This window comes from Phacochoerus africanus, chromosome 6 (assembly GCF_016906955.1).
Source record: "Phacochoerus africanus isolate WHEZ1 chromosome 6, ROS_Pafr_v1, whole genome shotgun sequence".
NCBI classification, from domain to species: domain Eukaryota; kingdom Metazoa; phylum Chordata; class Mammalia; order Artiodactyla; family Suidae; genus Phacochoerus; species Phacochoerus africanus.
Window position 1 is genome coordinate 111,402,015 of NC_062549.1, and position 22,638 is coordinate 111,424,652.

The 22,638-nt window shown below is 41.2% G+C and overlaps 1 protein-coding gene across 2 annotated transcripts in view; it reads left to right on the top strand.

Annotated features, from left to right (window-relative positions):
• The first annotated feature begins 4,303 nt into the window (after positions 1 to 4,303).
• Positions 4,304 to 22,638, top strand: part of WDR47 (WD repeat domain 47) — a 74,233-nt gene continuing 55,898 nt past the window's right edge. For both annotated transcript variants that reach the window (XM_047785138.1, XM_047785137.1), the window contains exon 1: positions 4,304 to 4,432. The gene's annotated coding sequence lies outside the window, so the exon portion shown is untranslated. The remainder of the gene's footprint in view (positions 4,433 to 22,638) is intronic.

A 22,638-nucleotide genomic window follows, 5' to 3' on the forward strand; every position in this document is an offset into this window, starting at 1 on the left:
ATCCTCATGGGAGACAATGTTGGATCCCTAACCCCCTGAGCCACAGTGAGAACTCCTAGTTTTTTCCATCCTCTTTGACTTGGAATTATTGAGAACTAAAACTACCCTTTTTCCTGAAGCCCTGCAGACAGAAACTAGGTCACTTGATAAAAACTTCCGAGAAATCACAATTTTTCATGTTGAGATCATTTTCTTTGTGTCTGTTGCTATGTGGGCCACTGAAAAAGTTTATCATTATACCTGATGACGTCACCAAATACATGCAAATGACGAACGTGGAAAATCTGTCACATTGTCACCACCTGTCCTATCCATCTGAAAATGCTTTGAGCTGGATATCTAGAAATCTCTTCTAGCAGCCTTCAGAACTCAGGAACTGGGATGATAGTCTGCCCCAGTCATCAATCATTGTTTTTATTTTATCACCATAGAAATGCCTCTTATTATATACCCGATTGCTTCTACCACAGCTCTTATTTGGGGAGCCCACCTGCATCACTGCCTCCAGAAATGAGTTTAACTCAACTAATCCATTGTAAGGACTAAGAGACTGATTCAGTGAGATAAAGTGATCTTCCAAATCTACTTCTGGACTATGAAACTTCTTTTTTTTTTTTTGTCTTTTTGCCTTTTCTAGGGCCCCTCCCGTGGCATATGGAGGTTCCCAGGCTAGGGGCCTAATCGGAGCCGTAGCTGCTGGCCTACACCAGAGCCGTAGCAATGCTGGGATCTGAGCTGTGTCTGCGACCTACACCACAGCTCAAGGCAACGCCGGATCCTTAACCCACTGAGCAAGGCCAGGGATCGAACCCACAACCTCATGGTCCCTAGTCGGATTCACTAACCACGTGCCACGACAGGAACTCCAAGACTATGAAACTTCTTGATGGAAGTTTTAAAGGTAGGACTGCAGGGGAGCAAAATTTGCTACCCTAAAATGTTTCTCTTCGGCATCAGTATTAGTTTAGGCTGGTAATTTTTAAGAAACAAAAGACTGAGGAGTTTCCATTGTCGTGGTGCAAAGGAAACGAATCCGACTAGAAACCATGAGGTTGTGGGTTCGATCCCTGGCCTTGCTCAGTGGGTTAAGGATCCGGCGTTGCCTTGAGCTGTAGTGTAGGTCGCAGACACAGCTCAGATCCCAGCATTGCTACGGCTCTGGTGTAGGCCAGCAGCTACAGCTCTGATTAGGCCCCTAGCCTGGTAACCGACATATGCCATGGGAGGGGCCCAAGAAATGGTAAAAAGACCAAAAAAAAAAAAAAAAAAGGGAAAGAAACAAAATACTCAGAAAAAGTCTTTCTTTTTCTTTCTTTTTACCTCTCCCTTAACTGCCTAAAAGAATTTACATAAGGGCCTGGTCCAGGAAGAGCACTCTCACCAGAGAGATCTACACAGAATGGGGGCTGAGTGTGGTGGGAGGAACTCTGCAGGGCCAGCAGACCAGTGTCCTCTCAACATATTATTAACATTTCTGAACACAGAGTTTCTACTTTAAAAAAAAAATTGAAATATTTCATTGACTTAATTAAAATAGGTTTTTTTCAAAACAAATATTTTAATTTTCAATATAACATCTATATTTTTAATATAAATAAAAGCTTGTCTTTTTTATGTTGAAACAAAGTATTTTACTTGGTTCAACCATCCATATATAATTTAAGCTTTTATTTAGGGACATAGATGGGAGTTCTGGTAGACCCAGTTTTCTGCCTTTACAATCCTCCAATCTGTTTGAAGGAAAAGCAGATGTGGTGGTAGTTCTTTTGGATCCAGGGCACTGCTGGCTCGAAGCACAAAGCTCTTTGATGTATGTATTTATGAGCGTGCATTCTAATAGAGTGGAGCTTTTAAAACAAACTCCCTTATACCCACTGATTGTACCCAGAACAGCTTAAGGCAAGATTTCCTAAATTGGGTTTGTACTCAGATTCCTTTCTACTTTGAGGGGAAAGTCAAAAACTTTTATTCCCCCTTTTAGAAATGAGATTTGAGAATCAGATTAAATGGGGTCCACCTTAGCCTATAGGCTTATTTGAGTCACAAGGCACCATGAATCATTCTGTCAGGTTAGAACCTGCATTTTCAAATGATGCCTAACCTAGTTACTGATCAGAGGAGGTACTTTGAATATCTGGTAAATGATTGAGGCAGTACCTCAGGACCTAAGGACAGTCCTTTATCTAAGAAAGCCCTGTCCTTTCTGAACAATTCACTCTTTGCAGCAACTAGAGTGAAAGACAAGAAGATCTAATCTTAACCAGTGTGGTTGAGTATAGCAGGAAAGGTGATACCTTAGGCTAATAGCTATTAAGGTTGTGGTATAAAACTTGGTGTTACTTTAGGAAGCCAGTGTACAGTTAATGCATTTATCAGTGTACAAGTGATAAGGTATACCAGATGTCTTGTATTTCAGTGCCTGGTGATTTTCCTCCTCCCATCCCCTTTTTCTAGAAATACAATGTTTATGCATCTGCTTCCAGTAATTCTGATCACTGTTTTATTGAAATTTTGGATGCAAGTATGGAGGATATAAGCATGGATAAAACCTCTTATCCCTTCTGCCTTGTCAGAATAAAGTTTATTTTCTTCAAGCTACAATTTCCAGTGGTTACACAATGAAGTAGAGTAGACAAAGAAGGTTTTAAGATTCAGAATGGTTGAAATCTTGGCTCTGCTGCCTATCAGCTGTTTGGCCTTAGGTGAATTATTTCCCTTAATCTCTAAGATGGTAATAATTAACAGGCATTTTAAGGGAGATCATAAGGCTTAAATGAGAACATAGGCCAAGCACTTCATTTTCTACTTAATACCAAAACAAATCTAGTACCAGAAGGTCAGGTTCTTCCTTTTCCATAGCACTCTGCCCCAATAGGTGGTCAGGTATTTTTCAGCTTGTCCCTGATGAGTAACTCTTTCTCCACTCAATTGAAGATTTAAACTGAAGATTTATTTAAATGGTGCTGGTTTTTGCAACAGCTATTGTTTGAAAATCAAGACTGAGAAGCAGGTTCTCAGGTAAACTATACTGGTAAAATAATTGATAAGACTATTTATTTCTAGGGTATACGGTATCTGCCCACGTTTTCTTTTCATACATTCTGTAAAGTTTCTGTTGTTGTTGCTGTTGTTTTTAATATCAAGACCTTGGGTAACATGTATTTACATTTATTTTTCTGTCCCATATCACTGAGAGGGCTCTTAATGAAGACTTTCTTCCAGGAGTTAATCAGGACAGGTTAATCAGGACCAGGCAATTGAAGTTTTGCGGTGAAATTGATTTCGATTGATTTGTAAATATTTTTTAGAACCATTTCCTTAAGGCATCACTTTTTTTTTTTAATCTTGAACTGGGCCAAATTTTTCCTTTCCAGAAATGTTTTTGATGTTTATTACCAGACTCCTTTGCCCAGTCCCTTCTCTTTGGGAAGCCCGGCTCATTCTTTGCTTTTAGCCTTTGTGAGGACAGTGTTCTTAGAGGTTTGGGTCCTGTGTTCTTTCCTTAGTTCTACATGATTATATCCTTGAATGCTTAATTTATCTGTGTTGAACATCATACGTATATTTGTGGAATACTATTGCACCGATAGGATTGGAAGTAGTGAGGTTTGCTGCCGAAGGGCTTACAACCATAACGGGTAGTGAAAAGCAGTAAACATGTTAAATAACACAAACAAAAAAAGCTTCAAGGCAGATCGGCATACAAAATGAGAAATCAAGAATGGAGCCTTCAAACTGCTGGAGTTTTCAGGGAGGAAGTGGGGCCTGGAAAAGCAGAGAGAGGAGAAGGCGGCGAGGTTTACTTTATTATCCTTTATTCATAGAGCATCAGGGAGGAGTCTTGAGTCAATTCCAACGCGCAGACGACTCTCATTTCGGAGGTTACAATCCTCTCCAGCCTATTTCGGGACGCGGGGCGCAGGGATCTGCGTCCGAACGACCGGTCTCTCACGCAATCGCCGTGCCGGCTTTTCTCCGAGTCCAGCTTCTCCTTGGAGCGCTAGCTGGAAGCCGGTCCGCCAGGCGGGTCTCCACCCCGCCCCGGGCTTGGCCCCGAGCAGCCGACTTTCCCTTCGGCGCAGGCACCTGCCTGGCCGCCTCGCTCGGCGGGGTCCTGAGGCGCCTCGGGGAAGCGCGGCGATTGGCTGCGGCTCGGGGCTGGTGCTGGGCTCCGGCGCCGCTTGACAACCGCAGTCGGCTAGAGGCTGAGCTGAGCGGTCGCGGGGCCGGGAGGGGCAGACGGGAGGAAGGACGCACTGACGAGCTGATGGATTGACGCGCGGGCGGCAGGAGGCAGGACTGACGCGGAGCCCAGACCGCCGCCCTCGCGCTCTCTCTCCAGCCCAGAGCCGGCCGCTTCGGGGCCCCGTCCTCTGGACTCCTCGCCGCTTTCTCCTCCGCCACTTCTCCGGGCTTGTCCCGGAGCCCTCAGGTGAGCTACTCCGGGAGGCCGAGACGGGGTCGGGCCGCGCAGCACACCTCGGGTTGCCATGGTCACCCGTCGCTACCTGTCACCACCTGACAGCGCTGCGACCCAAGGGGCGGCATTGGCAGCCCCCGTAGAAGGGTCTTGCATAGGCTAGGTTGCTGACTGGGTGGGGACGGGGGTCGTGGGTGAGGCCCGGGCACCGACGCATGGGGACCTAGGCGCTGTCGGGCCCCGAGTGGAAGCCGGGGCTCCTGGACCACACCTTCCCCTCGATGTCAGCTCGGCTCTGGGGGCCGAACGACGCCCTCGCCCTGGGACCGTCTCCCCCTGAGCAGTAAACCAGAGCAGGGTTGGTCCCCATCTCGCCGCCACCACCGCCGCTGCTGCTGCTCCTGCTGCGGGGCGGGAGGCGGCTGACTGCGCTGATTTTTTTCTTCCCGGCCCCTCTGCCGAGCCCGGGCGACGAGCGACAGCGCGCTCGCGTCCCTTTCTGGGCACGCCTTGGCCGGGGGGCCAGGAGCGCGCTGCGGGCTGGGGCAACCCGGCGGGGCCCGGGTTTGGCCTTTCTGACGTCAGTGGTCAAGTGGCAGCAGGCTTTTGGGGGTCTGGGCGGGGTCGGGAAGAGGGGCAGCGCCCGGCTTTGGAACCCGAGTTGGACCGAGTCCCGGGGATGCCTGCGTACAGACCCGGGAACTGGGGCTTGTAGCACTGAGCTGCTTTCTTATACTGGGGAGAAAGAGATTTCGGTTCCAGCTCTGGGGCGAGGCCTTGGATGAAAGGGGCGGGGGCAGGCAGGGGCGGCATTTGACCAGCATTTGATTTTTTCTTCTCTGTACCCAGACTCGCAGTCTGAAACCACGCATGGTATCTGAGCAGAGCATTTTTGGCAACTTGGTTCTCTCTGCATAATGAAGGGAGACGTCTTTGTTCCACCCAGATTCATAGGTTGTGATCCTAACACTTACTTCCCTCCTTTGTTGCGGACTTCAAAGAATGCTTCAAGAAGTTGATGGTACAGAGATTAACGTGTAGCCTTTAATATGCTGTAAATCTTTTTTTTTTTTCCACAGTAAATAGAGGTTTTTTCCTTGTCTCTAGTGTTGGCATGTGTGTTGCATTGAAATTGTAGTAGAAAAGAGAAATGCCTGAGAGCCCATTTTCCTTTATATAGCATATTCTTTGGTCTTGTTTAGGAGTAAAACGTAATGAACAATTTTCCCTTAGATTTTTTTGAAAAAAAAATTTTTAAGTATGGTTGATTTACAGTGTTGTGTTAATTTCTCTTGCACAGCAAAGTGCCTCAGTTACACATAGGTGTTCTTTTTCATATTTTTTTCCATTATGGTTTATCACAGGATATTGAATATAGTTTTTTTGTGCTGTGCAGTAGGACCTTGTTGCTTATGCTACCTTAGGTTTTAGGGGATAGGTTGCTTCCACACAGGAAAGAAAAATTATTACAGTGACCAGGCAGTTAAGCCATAACGGTATACTGTTGGGAGAAGCACACACACACACTTGAATTTTATGCCATTATAAATATGTAATTTTTTTGTGACAGACTTTTAACCTATTTTACTCCCACCCTCCCACTTCTTAATTCTTGTTTCTCTCTCTTTTTCTTTAAAGCCAGTACTAGGAATCTATCTTAAGAGAGCAGGGATACTATCCTATGTTCTTAGTTACATAATTGTGTTCAGCCTCTTTTTCTGTTTGTATGATTAAGTCTATCAGTTACTTATTGAATAAACAGTGTGTAATATGCTGGATATAAGCTGCAGCTTGAGAAACCCTTCAGTAAAGCAGAAGATGTAGCAGTAGCTCAGTAAACTGGAAATCAGATTGCCTGGATTTATGCTTTCTGTTGTTACCAATTGCAACCTTGGAAGAGCTCCTCACCCTCCTATTGACTAACTTCCAGGTGATAATACCTGCTGTTGTTTCAGTCTGGGAATGAGCTCTGAAGTTGAACAAAATTATGTATTTGAAAGTACTTAGGGAAAAAAAATTAAGGCGTCTGTTGATTACTTTTTAATAGAATGGAGCATTGGCAAGGATAATGAAAAATTTCTGCATGATCTATTTTAGCATTTCTAGGTCCAGGACCTTATTTCTTATACTGACCTTAAAGGGCTCATGATGAAAGATGCTTCCTTACTCCCTGGCAGAGGTTCTTTATTACTGTGGTGTCATAGTGAAAAGGGTGTTTCCTCCCTATACCTGGGTCAGGATTGCTTTCCCGCTTTCAGTAGGATGTTCTCATATTTTAGAAAATAAGTCTGCGGCCAATAACGCTGGACTTGGGTTTCAGTGTGCATCATTGGTTCTTTTTTTTTTTTTTTTTTGGTCTTTTGGCCATTTCTTGGGCCACTCTCATGGCATATGGAGGTTCCCAGGCTAGGGGTCCAATCAGAGCTATAGCCACCAGCCTATACCAGAGCCAGAGCAACGCCAGATCCGAGCCGCATCTTTGACCTACACCACAGCTCATGGCGACACCAGATCCTTAACCCACTAAGCAAGGCCAGGGATCGAACCCGCAACCTCATGGTTCCTAGTAGGATTCATTAACCCTGTGCCATGACGAGAACTCCACATCATTGGTTCTTGAAAAATTAAGAAATAGTTTACTTTATCCCCTCTGACCCATGCTTTTCAAATAGGAGTATTAGAGATAAGCTGCAATGTACCAAGAGACAAATCTGTGGTCATCGAACATGGTGCACACTTAGGGAGTTGTCATCAATTTCACTTGAAGACTTGGATTAAAAAATATTGTTTTTCTATTAAACAAAAGATATATGGAGAATATAATACCCACACTAATATCTAGGTAAAATTCAAAGACTTTAGGAGTTTCTGTCATGGCTCAGTGGTTAATGAATCTGACTAGGAACCATGAGGTTGCAGGTTTGATCCCTGGCCTCGCTCAGTGGGTTAAGGATCTGGTGTTTCCGTGAACTGTGGTGTAGGTCACAGATGTGGCTCAGATCTGGCATTGTTGTGGCTCTGGCATAGGCCGTGGCTACAGCTCGGATTCGACCCCTGGCCTGGGAGCCTCCATATGCCGTGGGTGCAGGACTAGAAAAGACAGACAAAAAAACAAAAAACAAAGACTTTAAAGACATTTTATGCTTATAGGTTCTTAGTGGGTTCAGTTTCTTCTGTCCTTGTGGAGAAAAGTTTAAGAAGCATTGCCTTAGAGTTACTTAGCTAATGAATGACAAATCGCCGCATAGGACGGGAGATAAGTTGAATTCAGTTTTCTAAAACCTTGACATTAGGCTCAAGATTACTTGAATCCTGACTGTCTGCTCTTGTTTCACCCCTGTAAATGCCAGAATGTTGTAGTGGAAAGGTCGCAGGATTTTAGACCTCGTCGTCCCATTCTTGCTTTTGCCCTTTTTTTTGCAGTGTGACCTTAGACAAATAACTTATATCTTAGAATATTAGTGTAATCATCTGTAAAATGAAATTAGAGAGTTGTGAGAATTATGCAGATGATGTGTGGGAGTGTGTAACACAGGGCCTGACATCATAGATGCACAGTAAGTGTTAGTACCTTTTCCCTTCCCATTTCTGCATATTAGGGTATTAACAATCATTCAGACCCATTCTTAGCAAGATACCTCATTATTCCTCTGAATTTCCCTGGCATTTTATTTGTAACTTTTTATTGTGCTCTTTATATTTTACAGGTTTGTTTTTTTTTTTGTTTGTTTGTTTTGTCTTTTTGCCATTTCTTGGACCGCTCCCGTGGCATATGGAGGTTCCCAGGCTAGGGGTCGAATCGGAGCTGTAGCTGCCGGCCTACGCCAGAGCCACAGCAACGCGGGATCCGAGCTGCGTCTGCGACCTACACCACAGCTCACAGCAACGCTGGATCGTTAACCCACTGAGCAAGGGCAGGGATGGAACCCGCAACCTCATGGTTCCTAGTCAGATTCGTTAACCACTGCGCCACGACGGGCACTCCTACAGTTTTTTGGTTTTTTTTTTCCCTACAGTTTTTTTTAAACAAATTTTTTGGGTTTTTTTGGGTGCGTTGAACAGTAGCTCAATGAGGGATCTCAGTTCCCAGACTAGGGATTGAACCCTGACCCCAACAGAGAAAACACTGAGTCTAAACCACTAGACCACTAGGGAACTCCCTGTATATTATTTTCATACAGAAGATTAGTATCCAGGTCTTTAGGTTATACAATCCAGTGCTGACCTATCTCTGAGAACACATTTTTTTTTTTTTTTGCCATTTAATTTTGAGACAATTACGTTGTATAGCCAAAGGTCACATATTTTCAGCTGATTTTTCTTCTTCTTTATTTTGAATTTATTTTTGTTTGAGTAAGAAGATAGCCTTGTAAAACACCACACCCTCCCTTATAAGCCCTTCTTTTGTGTTTTATCTTCTTGTTCACCATAGTAACTCACTCCCAAGGATGCAACATGGTGCTAGCACAGAGTAGACACAAGTCATTTTAAATGAATACTGACTTCAAACATGTATTATCACCAGTAGGAGTCTCTTCATGTGGCATCTTCAACATAAATGATCCAATCAGGAGTCTCAATATCTTTAAATTACACCTAAAATTTTTTTTTATAAACAAGGTAATTTTTCCTGAGTAAATTTTTATGCTTTATCCACAGCACAGCAGCTCTTCCATAACATGTTATTAGCAACCCTTTTGACACACTGTCCTTACTGAAGGTATGAGTTCTGAAGGGGAGAAATTTGTATTGCACCAGTCACATGCTTGCCACTCTGCTAGGAGCTTTATCCCATTTTATAAGTCAACACTCTATTTGATGGAGAAACAGTATGACATGAAAAAGGAACATAATATTTTAATACTATTTGTATAGTTGATACATTTGATTCAGGTAATGAGTTCTTTGAAATGAATGAATTTCTATGATGAAGTACTATGTTTTGTGACTTTTGTTGATCTATTGAAAAAGTTACAATATGTCACCCTACAAAGATATTACATAGTTATGAGTGTATTCCCCAGAGTGTGCATTTCATACCCTTGACTCATTTATTTTGAAACTAGAAGTATATACCTCTTAATTTCCCTCACCTATTCCTGCCACCCCCCAGTCCCTCACTTCTGGCAACTGTCTGTTTTCTGTATGTATAACTCTTTCTATTTTGTTAATTTTTTTTTTTTGTCTTTTCTAGGGCCACTCCCATGGCATATAGAAGTTCCCAGGCTGGGGTCCAGTCGGAGCTGTAGCCGCTGGCCTACGCCAGAGCCACAGCAACGCAGGATCCGAACCGCGTCTGCTACCTATACCACAGCTCACGGCAACACTGGATCCTTAACCTGCTGAACAAGGCCAGGGACCGAACCCGCAACCTCATGGTTCCTAGTCGGATTCGCTAACCACTGAGCCACGACGGGAACTCCCGGTTTTTATTTTTATTTTTGCTTTTTTAGGGCCACACCTGCGGCATATGGAAGGACCCAGGACAGGGGTTGAATCAGAGCTGCAGCTGCTGGCTTACACCACAGCTACACTGGATCTGAGCCGAATCTGACCTGTGCCACAGCTTTTGGCAACACCGGATCCTTAACTGATTGAGCAAGGGCAGGGATCAGACTCACATCCTCATGGATACTAGTTGGGTTCATAACCCACTGAGCCACAACACGAACTTCTATTTTGTTTTTTAGATTAGCCATATAAGTGAAAACATAGTATTTGCCTTTCTTTGACTTGTTTCACTTGGCATAATAACCTCTCAGTCTATCCATGTCATTGCCAGAGGCAAGATTTCATCTTTTTTGTGTGGCTGACTAATCCACTGTGTATATACATACCACATCTTCTTTATCCATTCATCTACTGATGGGCACTTAGTTTGCTTCCATGTTTTGGCTGTTGTAAATAATGCTGTAATGAACATAGGGGTGCCTCTATCGTTTCTAATTAGCTTCTTTGCTTTCTTCAGATAAATACCCAGGAGTAGAATTGCTGAGTCCTGTGGTAGTTCTAGTTCTAATTTTTTGAGGAATCTACACTATTTTCCATAGTGGTTGCACCAGTTCTCATCAACAGTTCATGAGGATTTTCTCCACATCCTCGTCAACCCTTGTTATTTGTTGTCTTTTTTAATAATATTCTGACATGTGTGAGGTAGTAGCTCATTGTGGTTTTGATTTGTGTTTCTCTGATGATTAGTGTTGTTAAACGTCTTTTCATGTGCCTGTTGGTATCTGTTTGTCTTTGGGAAAATATCTATTCAGATTCTCTGCCCATATTTAACTGGGTTTCTTGTTTTTTTTGTTTGTTGGGTTTTTTTTTTTTTTTTTTGTCTTTTTGCCATTTCTAGGGCCACTCCTACAGCATATGGAGGTTCCCAGGCTAGGGGTCTAATTGGAGCTGTAGCTGCCGGCCTACACCAGAGCCACAGCAACTCGGGATCCAAGCTCATCTCGGGATCCACAGCTCCCGGCAACACTGGATCCTTAACCCGCTGAGCAAGGCCAGGGATTTGTTAACCACTGAGCCACAACGGGAACTCCTCTTTCTTGTTTTTTGATGTTGAGTTGTGTGAGTTCTTTGCCTATTTTGGATGTTAACTCCTTATTGTGTATACTGTTTGCAAACTTCTGCAAATTTTGCATTTTTTTATATTTTGAAAGCTTAGAAATAGAATTGGTTCGGTTTTCTTTATAACTTTAGGGAAAGCTTTTGAAATTAAATTCTGGGAAGTGCAAAAAACAGTATCTCACAAATAGACGATCATGTAAAGCAACTGCAGGTGTATGTTTGTTGTAAAGTGCCCACATTGTGGGAATTGTTAATTTCATTGTTAACAGTTGTTGACCAAACCACACCTAGAGTACTGTGTTCTGCCTTAGATGCTTTCAAGAGGGAGAGTAACAAATGTTTGGAGGAGAATGACCAGAAGTGTAGGGAATCTGAAAGCTGTGTGAAGAATGGTTCAAGGAAGGAGGGGAATGGACATGATGATTTTCAGAATCACACGCTTAAAGGGTTTTTGTTTGTTTGTTTGTTAGGGCTGCGCCTGTGGCATATGGAAGTTTCCAGGCTAGGGACTGAATCAGAACTGCAGCTGCCAGACTACGCCACAGCAGTGTCCTTGACCTATACCAGAGCTCACTGCAACGCTGGATCCTTAACCCACTGAGCAGGTCTAGGGATCTAACCCGAGGCCTCATGTATACTAGTCAGGTTTGTTACTGATGAGCCACAGTGGGAACTCCACTACCATCTCTTTATGAATCTTGGAAGTGGAATCCCAACTCTTCCGCCATACACTTGGGTAGAAGTGAGTCTCTAAATCCAGCTTATACTCAAGGGCTGGGACGGCAAAAGAGTATAAAAACACTCGTAGCCTCATTGGTGACTGTCTTAGAGACAGTCTTTCACAGGTGCCCTGGGGGGGGGGTATAGACATTTTCTGTCATTGGAGGCATTTGTGTAGACGTTGGCAGACCATCTGCCAGAGATCAGTGTTCAGATATTCTGTACTAAGTAAAAGTGGACAAAGATACCTTCCAACTGAATTCTGTGATAAATTAATAAATACTAAGGAGTAGAAAAGCTAAGGATGGAAAACTCTAATGGGTAATTGTGTAGTATATATTCTGTTGTACTTCTTTCTGTAATGCTTGTATATTTTTTAAAGTACATTTCAAATTTTTGTGACTCTTGGTTCAGTACATTTTCTTCTGTTTCAGAATGTTTTGCTATACAGTAGATATAGTCCTCTACCTACTGACCATTTTTTATGTGGTTCAGATTTTGAAGCATACTCAAATATCTTTTTTTTTTTTGTCTTTTTGCTATTTCTTGGGCCGCTCCTGCAGCATATGGAGGTTCCCAGGCTAGGGGTCTAATTGGAGCTGTAGCCACTGGCCTACGCCAGAGCCACAGCAATGCTGGATCCGAGCCGAGTCTGCAACCTACACCACAGCTCACGGCAACGCTGGATCGTTAACCCACTGAGCAAGGGCAGGGATGAACCCGAAACCTCATGGTTCCTAGTCTTGGATTCGTTAACCACTGCACCACCACGGGAACTCCTTTTTTTTGCTTTTTAGGGCCACACCTGTGGCATATGGAAGTTCCCAGGCTAGGGATCGAATCAGAGCTATAGCTGCTGGCCTACACCACAGCCACAGAAATGAGGGATCCAAGCTGCGTCTGCGACCTACACCACAGCTCACAGCAGTGCCAGATCCCCAACCTACCAAGCAAGGCTAGTGATCGAACCTGCATTCTTATCGATACTAGTCGGATTCGTTTCTGCTGCACCACAATGGGAACTCCCATTTTTAATTCTTTTTTTTTCCTTCAGATGTCTTAATTTCTGCTTTTCTCATTGAAAACAAAAAAAGTGTGGGAGTTAAAAAAAAAAAAAAAAAGAATAGGGGAGTTCCCTTCATGGTGCAGTAGAAATGGATCTGCCTAGGAACCATGAGGTTGCAGGTTTGATCCCTGGCCTTGCTCAGTGGGTTAAGGATCCGGCGTTGCTATAGGCTGTGGTGTAGGTCGCAGACATGGCACGGATCTGGTGTTGCTGTGGCTCTGGCGTAGGCCGAACCTCCATGTGCCGCACATGCGGCCCTAAAAGGACAAAAGACAAAAAAAGAATATAAAGGATAATTATAATCTATTTTACAAGACACTCCTTTGGTGTCTTGGCTTTAGGTGTGACAGAAAACTATACGAGATATAATATCACATAATAAAAGGTGAAATTGTATTCTTGGATAAGCATCCCTTGTACCACAATAGGGTAAAAACAAATAAGAAATACAACATGAATTTATATGAATATCCACTTTGATCTTAGTTGATGTAGCATTTATGATTAGAGTTTAAAATTATTATTACAAATATTACTTAAAAATTCTACATTTCTTACGTGTGTTTTTATAGGTTGAAACTTTGCTTAATAAACCTCTGAATATTTACTATAAGCTGCTGTGATAATTTAAGGAATAAAATGTTTAAGAATACTTTTTTTTTGTCTTTTTTTTTTAATTTCTAGGGCCGCATCCGCGGGATATGGCGGTTCCCAGGCTAGGGGTCTAATTGGAGCTATAGCTGCCAGCCTATGCCAGAGTCACAGCAACACCAGATCCGAGTCTCGTCTGCAACGTGCACCACAGCTCAAGGCAATGCTGGTGTATAGACATTGATCGAGGCCAGGGATCGAACCTGCAACCTCATGGTTTCTAGTCGGATTCATTTCTGCTGTGCCACCACGGGAACTCCAAGACTACTTTAATTCTTTGTATGATTAATACTTAAAGCTCTTGGCTGGGAGTCAGGAGACCTTGAGTTCTTAGTTCTTAGCTCTGCCTAATGTCTAATAATAATTCTGTAATGAAGTGGTGGCATTGTTATTCACTAGTAAGTAGGATTCACATTTCAAATTGCTTTAAAGAAGGGGTTTACTTTTGTCTGTCCAGACTTAACCCACCAGGATTCTTTTGGGATCAGAGACAGAATTTGTGAGCTTTCTGACTGGAAAAGTATTTAGTCCAAGACTAGAGAATGCAGCAGAGTTCTGATAGGCCTCACACGTATCTACTGAACCGTGTTGTAAACAAGCGAGCTAAAAGAGTGTGTTATTTAAGAATAAAATTTTTCTGCATATTTTTCTTTTTAGATTTAAAATTCTTTTCTTTTTTTTTTTTTTAAGGGCCACATTTGCGGCATATGGAAATTCCCAGGCTAGGGGTCTAATCAGAGCTGCAGCCCATGGCAACACCAGATCCCTCTCTTCCTGAGCAAGGCCAGGGTTCGAACCTGCATCCTCATGGTTATTAGTCGGATACTTAACCCCCTGAGCCACAATGGGAACTCCTAGATCTAAAATTCTTACGCCTTAAATTAGTACCCCAATTTTGCTTTTTGTTGTGCTCCAAAATCTAAATATGCTCAGTAGTAAAGCACTGTACAACACAGTATTAAAATTTATCTAGATTCCTCCGTGTTTGGTTTGTTGTTTTTAATTTGATGGCCGCACCTGAGGCATATGGAAATTCCTGGGCCAAGGATTGAATCTGAGCCACTCTGCAGCCTATGCTGCAGCTGTGCAGGGCCAGGGATTGAATCCGCACCTCTGCAGTGACCTGAGCCACTGCAGTCAGGTTCTTAACCCATTGGGCTACAGTGGGAACTCTGGTGGTGGTTTTTTAAAGATACTTTAAAATCTGAAGATCGTTTTAAACTTGAAAGTTAAACAGCTAGAGCTCTTAGATCCAAATTTTTTTTTTGAAGTTTCTTTCCTTTGTGTCAGCTTTAATACTGTTTATTTTTTGATGGAAGTATTCATTTTGATACCATAATTTAAAAATTAAGTGGGGTTTATCAATTCAAGTTTAGGAAGTGTATTTTATTAGACTTGGAGAGGTCTTTTAAAATAAAAAGTTATCTTTAATTTCATTTGTTTCTTACACAGTTAAGCTGATACTTCTGTCTTTCTAGCTAAAAAGATGTTTAAAAGTGGTTAAAGTGTTATTGATGTAGACTTCTAGCTTATTTACCTACCCTGTTAACATTGTTTAATAGGAAAATAATGTGAAAATTCATAGAACTAGGGACCTCTGTTGGAATGATTTTAAAATGTTATTTTGGTACTGTGAAGGTTTTTCATTTTGTCATATTTAGATGACTCTATCCATTTTATGTCTTTTCCTTGTTTTTATAAGCATTTTATATTTTTCCTTGTTTTTATAGGCATTTTATATTTTTCCTTGTTTTTATAAAGTATCATTTCCCTTCCCTTTCTTGGGAATCAGTGTGGTAACAGTAGAAAGTATTTTAGAATCTGACTTACGACTTATGGTTCCAGTCTTGTCCTAGGGTTGTAACCTTTGTCTACTGTATTTCCTTCTTTCTTCTCTCCCTTCCTATTTCTGTCTCTTTCTCTTTCTCTCTTTTTGCCTCTCCTTTCTCTCTCTGTATTTCTGTTCCTCTTTCACAATCACAAATTTTAATTTTCCCCGTTAGAAGTCTTAGGATATATGGAGTTCCCGTCGTGGCGCAGTGGTTAATGAATCCGACTAGGAAGCATGAGGTTGCGGGTTCGGTCCCTGCCCTTGCTCAGTGGGTTAACGATCCGGCGTTGCCGTGAGCTGTGGTGTAGGTTGCAGACGCGGCTCGGATCCCGCGTTGCTGTGGCTCTGGCGTAGGCCGGTGGCTACAGCTCCGCTTCAACCCCTAGCCTGGGAACCTCCATGTGCCGCGGGAGCGGCCCAAGAAATAGCAACAACAACAACAAAAGACAAAAAAAAAAGACAAAAAAAAAAAGAAATCTTAGGATATGGAGTTCCTATCGTGGCTCAGTGGTTAATGTATCCAACTAGGAACCACGAGGTTGCTGGTTTGATCCCTGGCCTTGCTCAGTGGTTAGGGATCCGGCGTTGCTGTGAGCTGTGGTGTAGGTTGCAGACGCGGCTCGGATCCCACGTTGCTGTGGCTGTGGTGTAGGCTGGCAGCTACAGCTCTGATTAGACCTCTAGCCTGGAAATCTTTGTATGCTGCGGGTGCGGCCCTGGAAAAGACAAAAAAAAAAAAAAAGACAGAAAGCTTAGGATATGAATTGAGGAGGAGGAGACAACTTCTTCCCATCAATATTGCTGCCAACAACATCATTTCATTTCTATGGTTGAGCACTATTCCATTGTATCTATATCTTCATTATCCCTTTGCCTGTGGATGGATATTTAGCTTGCTTCCAAGTCTTGGCTGTTGTGACTAGTGCTGGGATGCCTGTCTCTGTTTGGAAGATGAGGAAGCCCAGATGTTTAAGAAACCGGTGAAAAATTTATCTAAAAAATAATCTAAATATATATATTTGGGAGTCCCCCTTTATGGCTCAGAGGTAATGAACCCAACTCATATCCATGAAGATGCAGGTTCAATCCTTGGCCTTGATCAGTAGGTTGAGGATCTGGCGTTGCTGTGGCTGTGGCATAAGCTGGCAGCTGTAGCTCCAGTTTGACTCCTAGCCTGGGAACTAACACATGCCACAGGCGTGGCCCTAAAAGGCAAAAAAAAATATTTGCCTTCTCTTTGCCCCTTTTTAAGTTTTTTTGCCTTTTGTCTTTTTAGGGCATGTGGAGGTTCCCAGGCTAGGGGTCTAATCAGAGCTACAGCTGCTGGCCTACACCACAGCTCACAGCAACGCTGGATCCTTAACCCACTGAGTGAGGCCAGGGATCGAATCCGAAACCTCATGGTTTCTAGTTGAATTCATTTCCGCTGAGCCAAGACAGGAACTCCTTTATGTTTTAATTTTTTTTTTTTTGGTCTTTTTGTCTTTTCTAGGGCTGCACCCGAGGCATATGGAGGTTCCCAGGCTAGGGGTCTAATCAGAACTGTAGCCGCTGGCCTACACCACAGCCACAGCAATGCCAGATCCGAGCCGCGTCTGCAACCTACACCACAGCTCCCTGCAACTCTGGATCTTTAACCCAGTGAGCAAGGCTAGGGATCGAACCCAAAACCTCATGGTTCCTAGTTGGATTCATTAACCAGAGCCACGACGGAAACTCCTAAGTTTTAATTTTTAAAAATTTTATTGGAGTATAGTTGACTCACAAAGTTTTGTTAGTTTCAGGTGTACGGCAAAGTAAATCAAGTATACATATGTATATATCCATTCCTTTTCAGATTCTTTTCCCATATAGGTTATGACACAGTATGGAGTAGATTACCCTGTACTACACAGTAGGTACTTGTCACCTCTCTTTTATATATAGAAGTGTGTATATGTCACTTCCAACCTCCTAAGTTATTATTCCCACACACATTTCCCCTGTGGTAACCATAATTTTGGTTTTTAAAATCTTTGATTCCGTTTCTGTTTTGTAAGTTCTTTTGTTATCTTTTTTATTAGATGCCACATATATTGGTGATCTCTGTCTTTGGAGAAATGCCTGTTTAGAGCGTCTGGTCATTTTTTGGTATAGAGCTGTATGAGATGTTTGTATATTTTGGAGATTAATCACTTGGTTGCTTCATTTGCAAAGATTTTATCCCATTCTGTGGGTTATCTTTTGTTTTATTTATGCTTTTCTTTGCTTGCAAAAGCTTTTAAGTTTAATTAGGTTCCATTTGTTTATTTTTGTTTTTATTATCATTACTCTAGGCGGTGGATCAAAAAAGATGTTGCTATGATTTATGTCAAAGAGTATTCTGCCTGTGTTTTCCTCTGGAGTTTTATAGTATCTGGCCTTATATTTAAATCTTTAATCCATTTTGAGTTTATTTTTGTGTTAGGGAATGTTCTAATTTCAGTGTTTTACCTGTAGCTGTTCAGTTTTCCCAGTACCACTCATTTAAGAGGCTCTCTTGTCTCCATTGTATGTTCTTGCCTCCTTCTTATAGGTTGACCATCTGTGGGTGGATTTATTTCTGTCTTGCCCCTTTGTTTTGTTACACTGTTAAATAGGTTGCCTCAGGTACTTTTAAGAGGTTTCCTAGATAGTGTTGACATGGAGATTGATAGCAGGTTTTATGTCTTGACACACTTCTGAAAGAAGTATTCAGCTGGGAGTTCCCATCGTGGCACATTGGTTAAGGAATCAAACTAGGAACCTTGAGGTTGTGGGTTTGATCCCTGGCCTTGCTCAGTGGGTTACAGATTCGGCATTACCCCAAGCTGTGGCTACATCACGGATGCAGCTCAGATACAGTATTGCTGTGGCTGCTGTGTGGGCTGGCAGCTGCAGCTCCAATTCACCCCTCGCCTGGGATCTTCCATATGCTGCAGGGCAGCCCTAAAAAGAAAAAAAAAAAAAAGACCTATTTATATTCATCCATTCAGCAAATATTTATTGATAGCTGTGTTGTTCTGTGATGTGCCTTTTCTTTAAGATAACAATAGATCTGTATCACTGCAATAGTATTCTACAGTATGTATTTATCATAATTTAAAAATTCCATTGGAGTTCACATCGTGGCTCAGTGGTTAACAGTCTGACTAGGAGCCATGAGGTTGCAGGTTCAATCCCTGGCCTTGCTCAGTGGGTTGGGGATCTGGCGTTGCCGTGAGCTATGGTGTACATGGTTGCAGACGCAGCTCGGATCCCACCTTGCTGTGGCTGTGGCATAGGCTGGCGGCTACAGCTCTGATTGGACCCCTAGCCTGGGAACCTCCATGTGCCGTGGGAGCGGCCCTAGAAAAGGCAAAAAGACTAAAATAAAATAAAATAAAAATAAATAACAATTCCATTAATGAGAGCTTAGTTTATTTCTGTTTTTTCTCTACTAGAAGCAAATCTTTTTTGTTGTTGTTGTTTTTTACGGCTGTACACACAGCATATAGAGGCTCCCAGGCTAGGGGGTTGAATCAGAGCTACAGCTGCCAGCTTGCACCATAGCCGCAATAACGTCTGCGACCTACACCACAACTCATGGCAATGACAGATCCTTAACCCACTGAGGAAGACAAGGGATCAAACCTGCATCCTCATGGATCCTAGTTGGGTTCATTAACTGCTGAGCCACGAGGGGAACTCCTAGAAGCAAATCTTAAGGAACATCTTTGTACATATGTCTTTTTGTATTTGCAAGTATTTTTGCAGAAATAGGTTCCTGGAAATAGAATTGGAATTGGTGTGTCAAAAAATATATGTATTTAAATTTTTCATAGATAAGAGTTTCATGCTGTCATATTCTCTCTCAAAAATCGATCCCAATTTATATATATAGATATTTTTTGGCTGTGCCCATGGCATGCAAAAGTCCCTGGGGCCAAGGATTGAACCTAAGCCATAGCAGTAACCAGAGCCACAACAGTGACAATGCCAAGTTCTTACTGCTAGGCCACCAGGGAATTTCCCAATTTATATTCCTTTTTTTTTTTTTTCCAGTGGCCACACCCAAGGCATAAGGAAGTTCCCAGACCAGGGATTGAATCCAGGCCACAGCTGTGGCAACACTGGATCCTTTAACCTACTGTGCCAGGCTGGGGATCAAACCCATACCTCCACAGCCACCAGAACCGCTACAGTAGAATTCTTAACCCACTGCACCACAGCGGAAACTCCCCCAATTTATATTCCTTTTTTTTTTTTTTTGGTCTTTTTGTCTTTTTAGGGCCACACCCATGGCATATGGAGATTCCCAGGCTAGGGGTCTAATCTGAGCTGCAGCTGCTGGCCCACACCAGGCCCATAGCATTATGGGATCTGAGCCTCATCTGCAACCTACGCCACAGCTCACAGAAGTGCCGGATTCTTAACCCACTGAGCGAGGCCAGGGATTGAACCTGCAACCTCATGCTTCCTAGTCGGATTCGTTTCTGCTGCGCCACCACAGGAACTCCCCAATTTATATTCTTAACTCAACGTATGAAAGGGCATTTTTACCCACACTCTTGCCAACACTTGATGTTACCAGGTCTTTTTAATTTTTGCAAAACTAGTAGGCCATAAATTGTATGTTATTTTAATATCACTAATGATGTTGAACATCTTTTCATAAATTTATTGGTTATTTTTAGTTCTGTGAATTGTCTATTCTTTGCTTATTGTTCAACTGGAATTTTGGGGGGATGTTGATTTGAAGATGTTATTTTTATGTTCTAGATGGCGACCATTTAACTGTTTTTGTGTGTTGTATTTGGTCCTAGTTTGTCCTTTGTCTTTTAACTTTGTTTATGGCAACTACTGTTAAATGGAAGATTAACATTTTACATTTTTAGTGCCAAATTTGGCAGTTTTTAAATTTACCTTTTCTGGAGTTTGCAGCCTGTGTCTGCTTATCTTAAAAATGTTTAGTATTTTAGTAATTAAATATGTTTAACAATATTTGTGGGTTTGAATATAAAAATAACACAAATACTTTAATTCAAAGATTGAAATAATATTTGCGTTGGATTTGAAGTCTTAGTTTATGAAAAAAATACAGATCATTGGAAAATGTTATTGCTTTATTATATATATAATGAATACATGATAGTCATTATATTTCTAATTCTTTCTAGTTATTTGCAATTGGAAATTCATTACTTACGTTTTATATTTATCATTTAAAATTTTGGAATAAGTTATTGTACATGTTACAAAATTGAAAAGTGCAAAAGGATATGTTGTGAAAAGTTTTCTTTATTCTTTATTATCCATTTTTCCTTCTTGAAGACAACCATTTTTATCAGTTTCTTGTGTCTTTTTCCAAAGATATTTTAAGCATACACACAATATATTATATATATTAATTGATTTTTTTTTTTTGTAGCTGTATGAAGCTGCACCTGCTTTAAACATAATTTGTTCTTGAGGCTAAAAATCATTCACAGTTCCAGAAGCTAAATTAAAATAATTGCTGAATAGAGAACAGCTGTCAGCAGTAAGAAGGGACACATGCTGCACCCCTGTTAAAAACGTTAGCTGATTAGCAGACGAGCTTTGCATTTAAAAAGGCTTTTCTTTTGTATGTTTACTCAAGTGATCTAAAACAAATCTATTTTCTTTCCTCTTATTAAACTGACTTTAGGATCAGAAACTTCTGATTTTTTTCAGACTTGGTATTTCACCCTCAGAATATATACTTCCTGTTATGGAAATGTGATTTGAAAACAAATTATAAAACTTGAAGGGAAATCACAGAAATTAGCCAAACTAACTCTCTTATTTTATGTATGAAGAAATCAAGGCCCATAGAAATTAAGTGACTTGCAATGCCACCCTTATATTTCTGAAGGATTAGACGTACAAATAAATGATCTGGCAGCAACATGAGTTTTTAGAATGCTATTTTATTAAAGAGAGAGCTAGCATTTTGTCTCCCTCTTTTTTTTTTTTAAAGGAAAAGATGCAATAGTCTTATGTTATAGTTTGATATTTTATTAAAAAGTTTCCTAGTACTTCATTTCCTTACCTGCATTTTTGCCTGTAAACTGGAATGTGAAAACACTACTATTCAGTGTTAGGCATTTGTAATTCTTAGAATATTAAAGAGAGTGGTTTTTATTGTTTAGGATGGAATTGGGATTTAATGGAGCCTTTCTTAAGCACTTTTTTTCTTGACTGTAAAATTTATAATGGCTTTGCCCAAATTCCCTTAATCTTATGCTTCTGAAGCATTCTTAGCCTTGTACATTCTTCTTCTTCCCTAATTTGTATTATGAGTAAGTAAAAGAACCTCATTGCAAAGGAACATTTGAATATCTATTTGTATTTGGCTAGAAAGCTACCACTGATTTTTTTTCATGAAACTTTTTCCATATCTATGTATGGAAATACACATTGAAGTCAATACATTTTTCTATCACCTTTCTTTTTTTTCTATCTAGTGTTAACATTTCACCTATAATCTTAGATTTATAAAAATAATTTATTTTTTGTCCCCTAATATATTCTTCTAATCTTAATTCACTAAGATAGTAATCAGTAGGAGTCCATCTAGAGACCCCATCTGGAACTTAGTGTCTGTAGGTGTTGATTGTATCTTAGTTCTGAAATGCTAATCACTTTCCAGCTGGTTTCCAGATAGGGTTTTTTTTTTTTTTTTTTTTTTAAGAAAACTCTTGTTTCCTTACCTCACTTAGTCCAGATACTGGATAAAGGTAAACATTTATTTCTTAAAGGAAAAATTCAGAGTTCATGTTTTAATGATTTTTATTTAATAGTAAATCTGTCATTTAATATGAAAATACTGAAACATTCTGGACCCTCCTCCCAAATTTTGTTTTCTGTTTTCAGTGGAATACACTTTATTGTTGGTCCCATGTAAATTCTGCCTGGTAAGTAATTGTTCAAATGTACCATGGGCGGGTAGATCTCCCTTAGATGTTATCAAGGCTGACTGGCTAAGTAGTCAGATGGAAGGGCCAGAGCTTCATGCTTGCAAATGGATGCTTGCAAATGGCTTTTAGAACATTTGAAAACAAAATCATTTACTCTGTACTTTTTAAGAGACATTTCGTCATTGATTTCTTTTTTGATCTTAAGTAAATTTAACTATTATGAATACTTACTATGTACTGTACACCTCATTTAAAATATAATTTTAGTAGTTCCTGAGCTAGTAGTTCCTAATCTTACTGTTTTATAGCCTCCCCTGACAGGAGTATATTTATTACTGAATTCTACCCCTCTGAATTAGAGAAAAACTCTAGCTTTGTAGTGATAAGTAGTTTAGGGAGATTAAAAAATGTTTATAAATTATACTCTTATGTATTAAAAAATGTAGTGTATCTAATTTCTAAA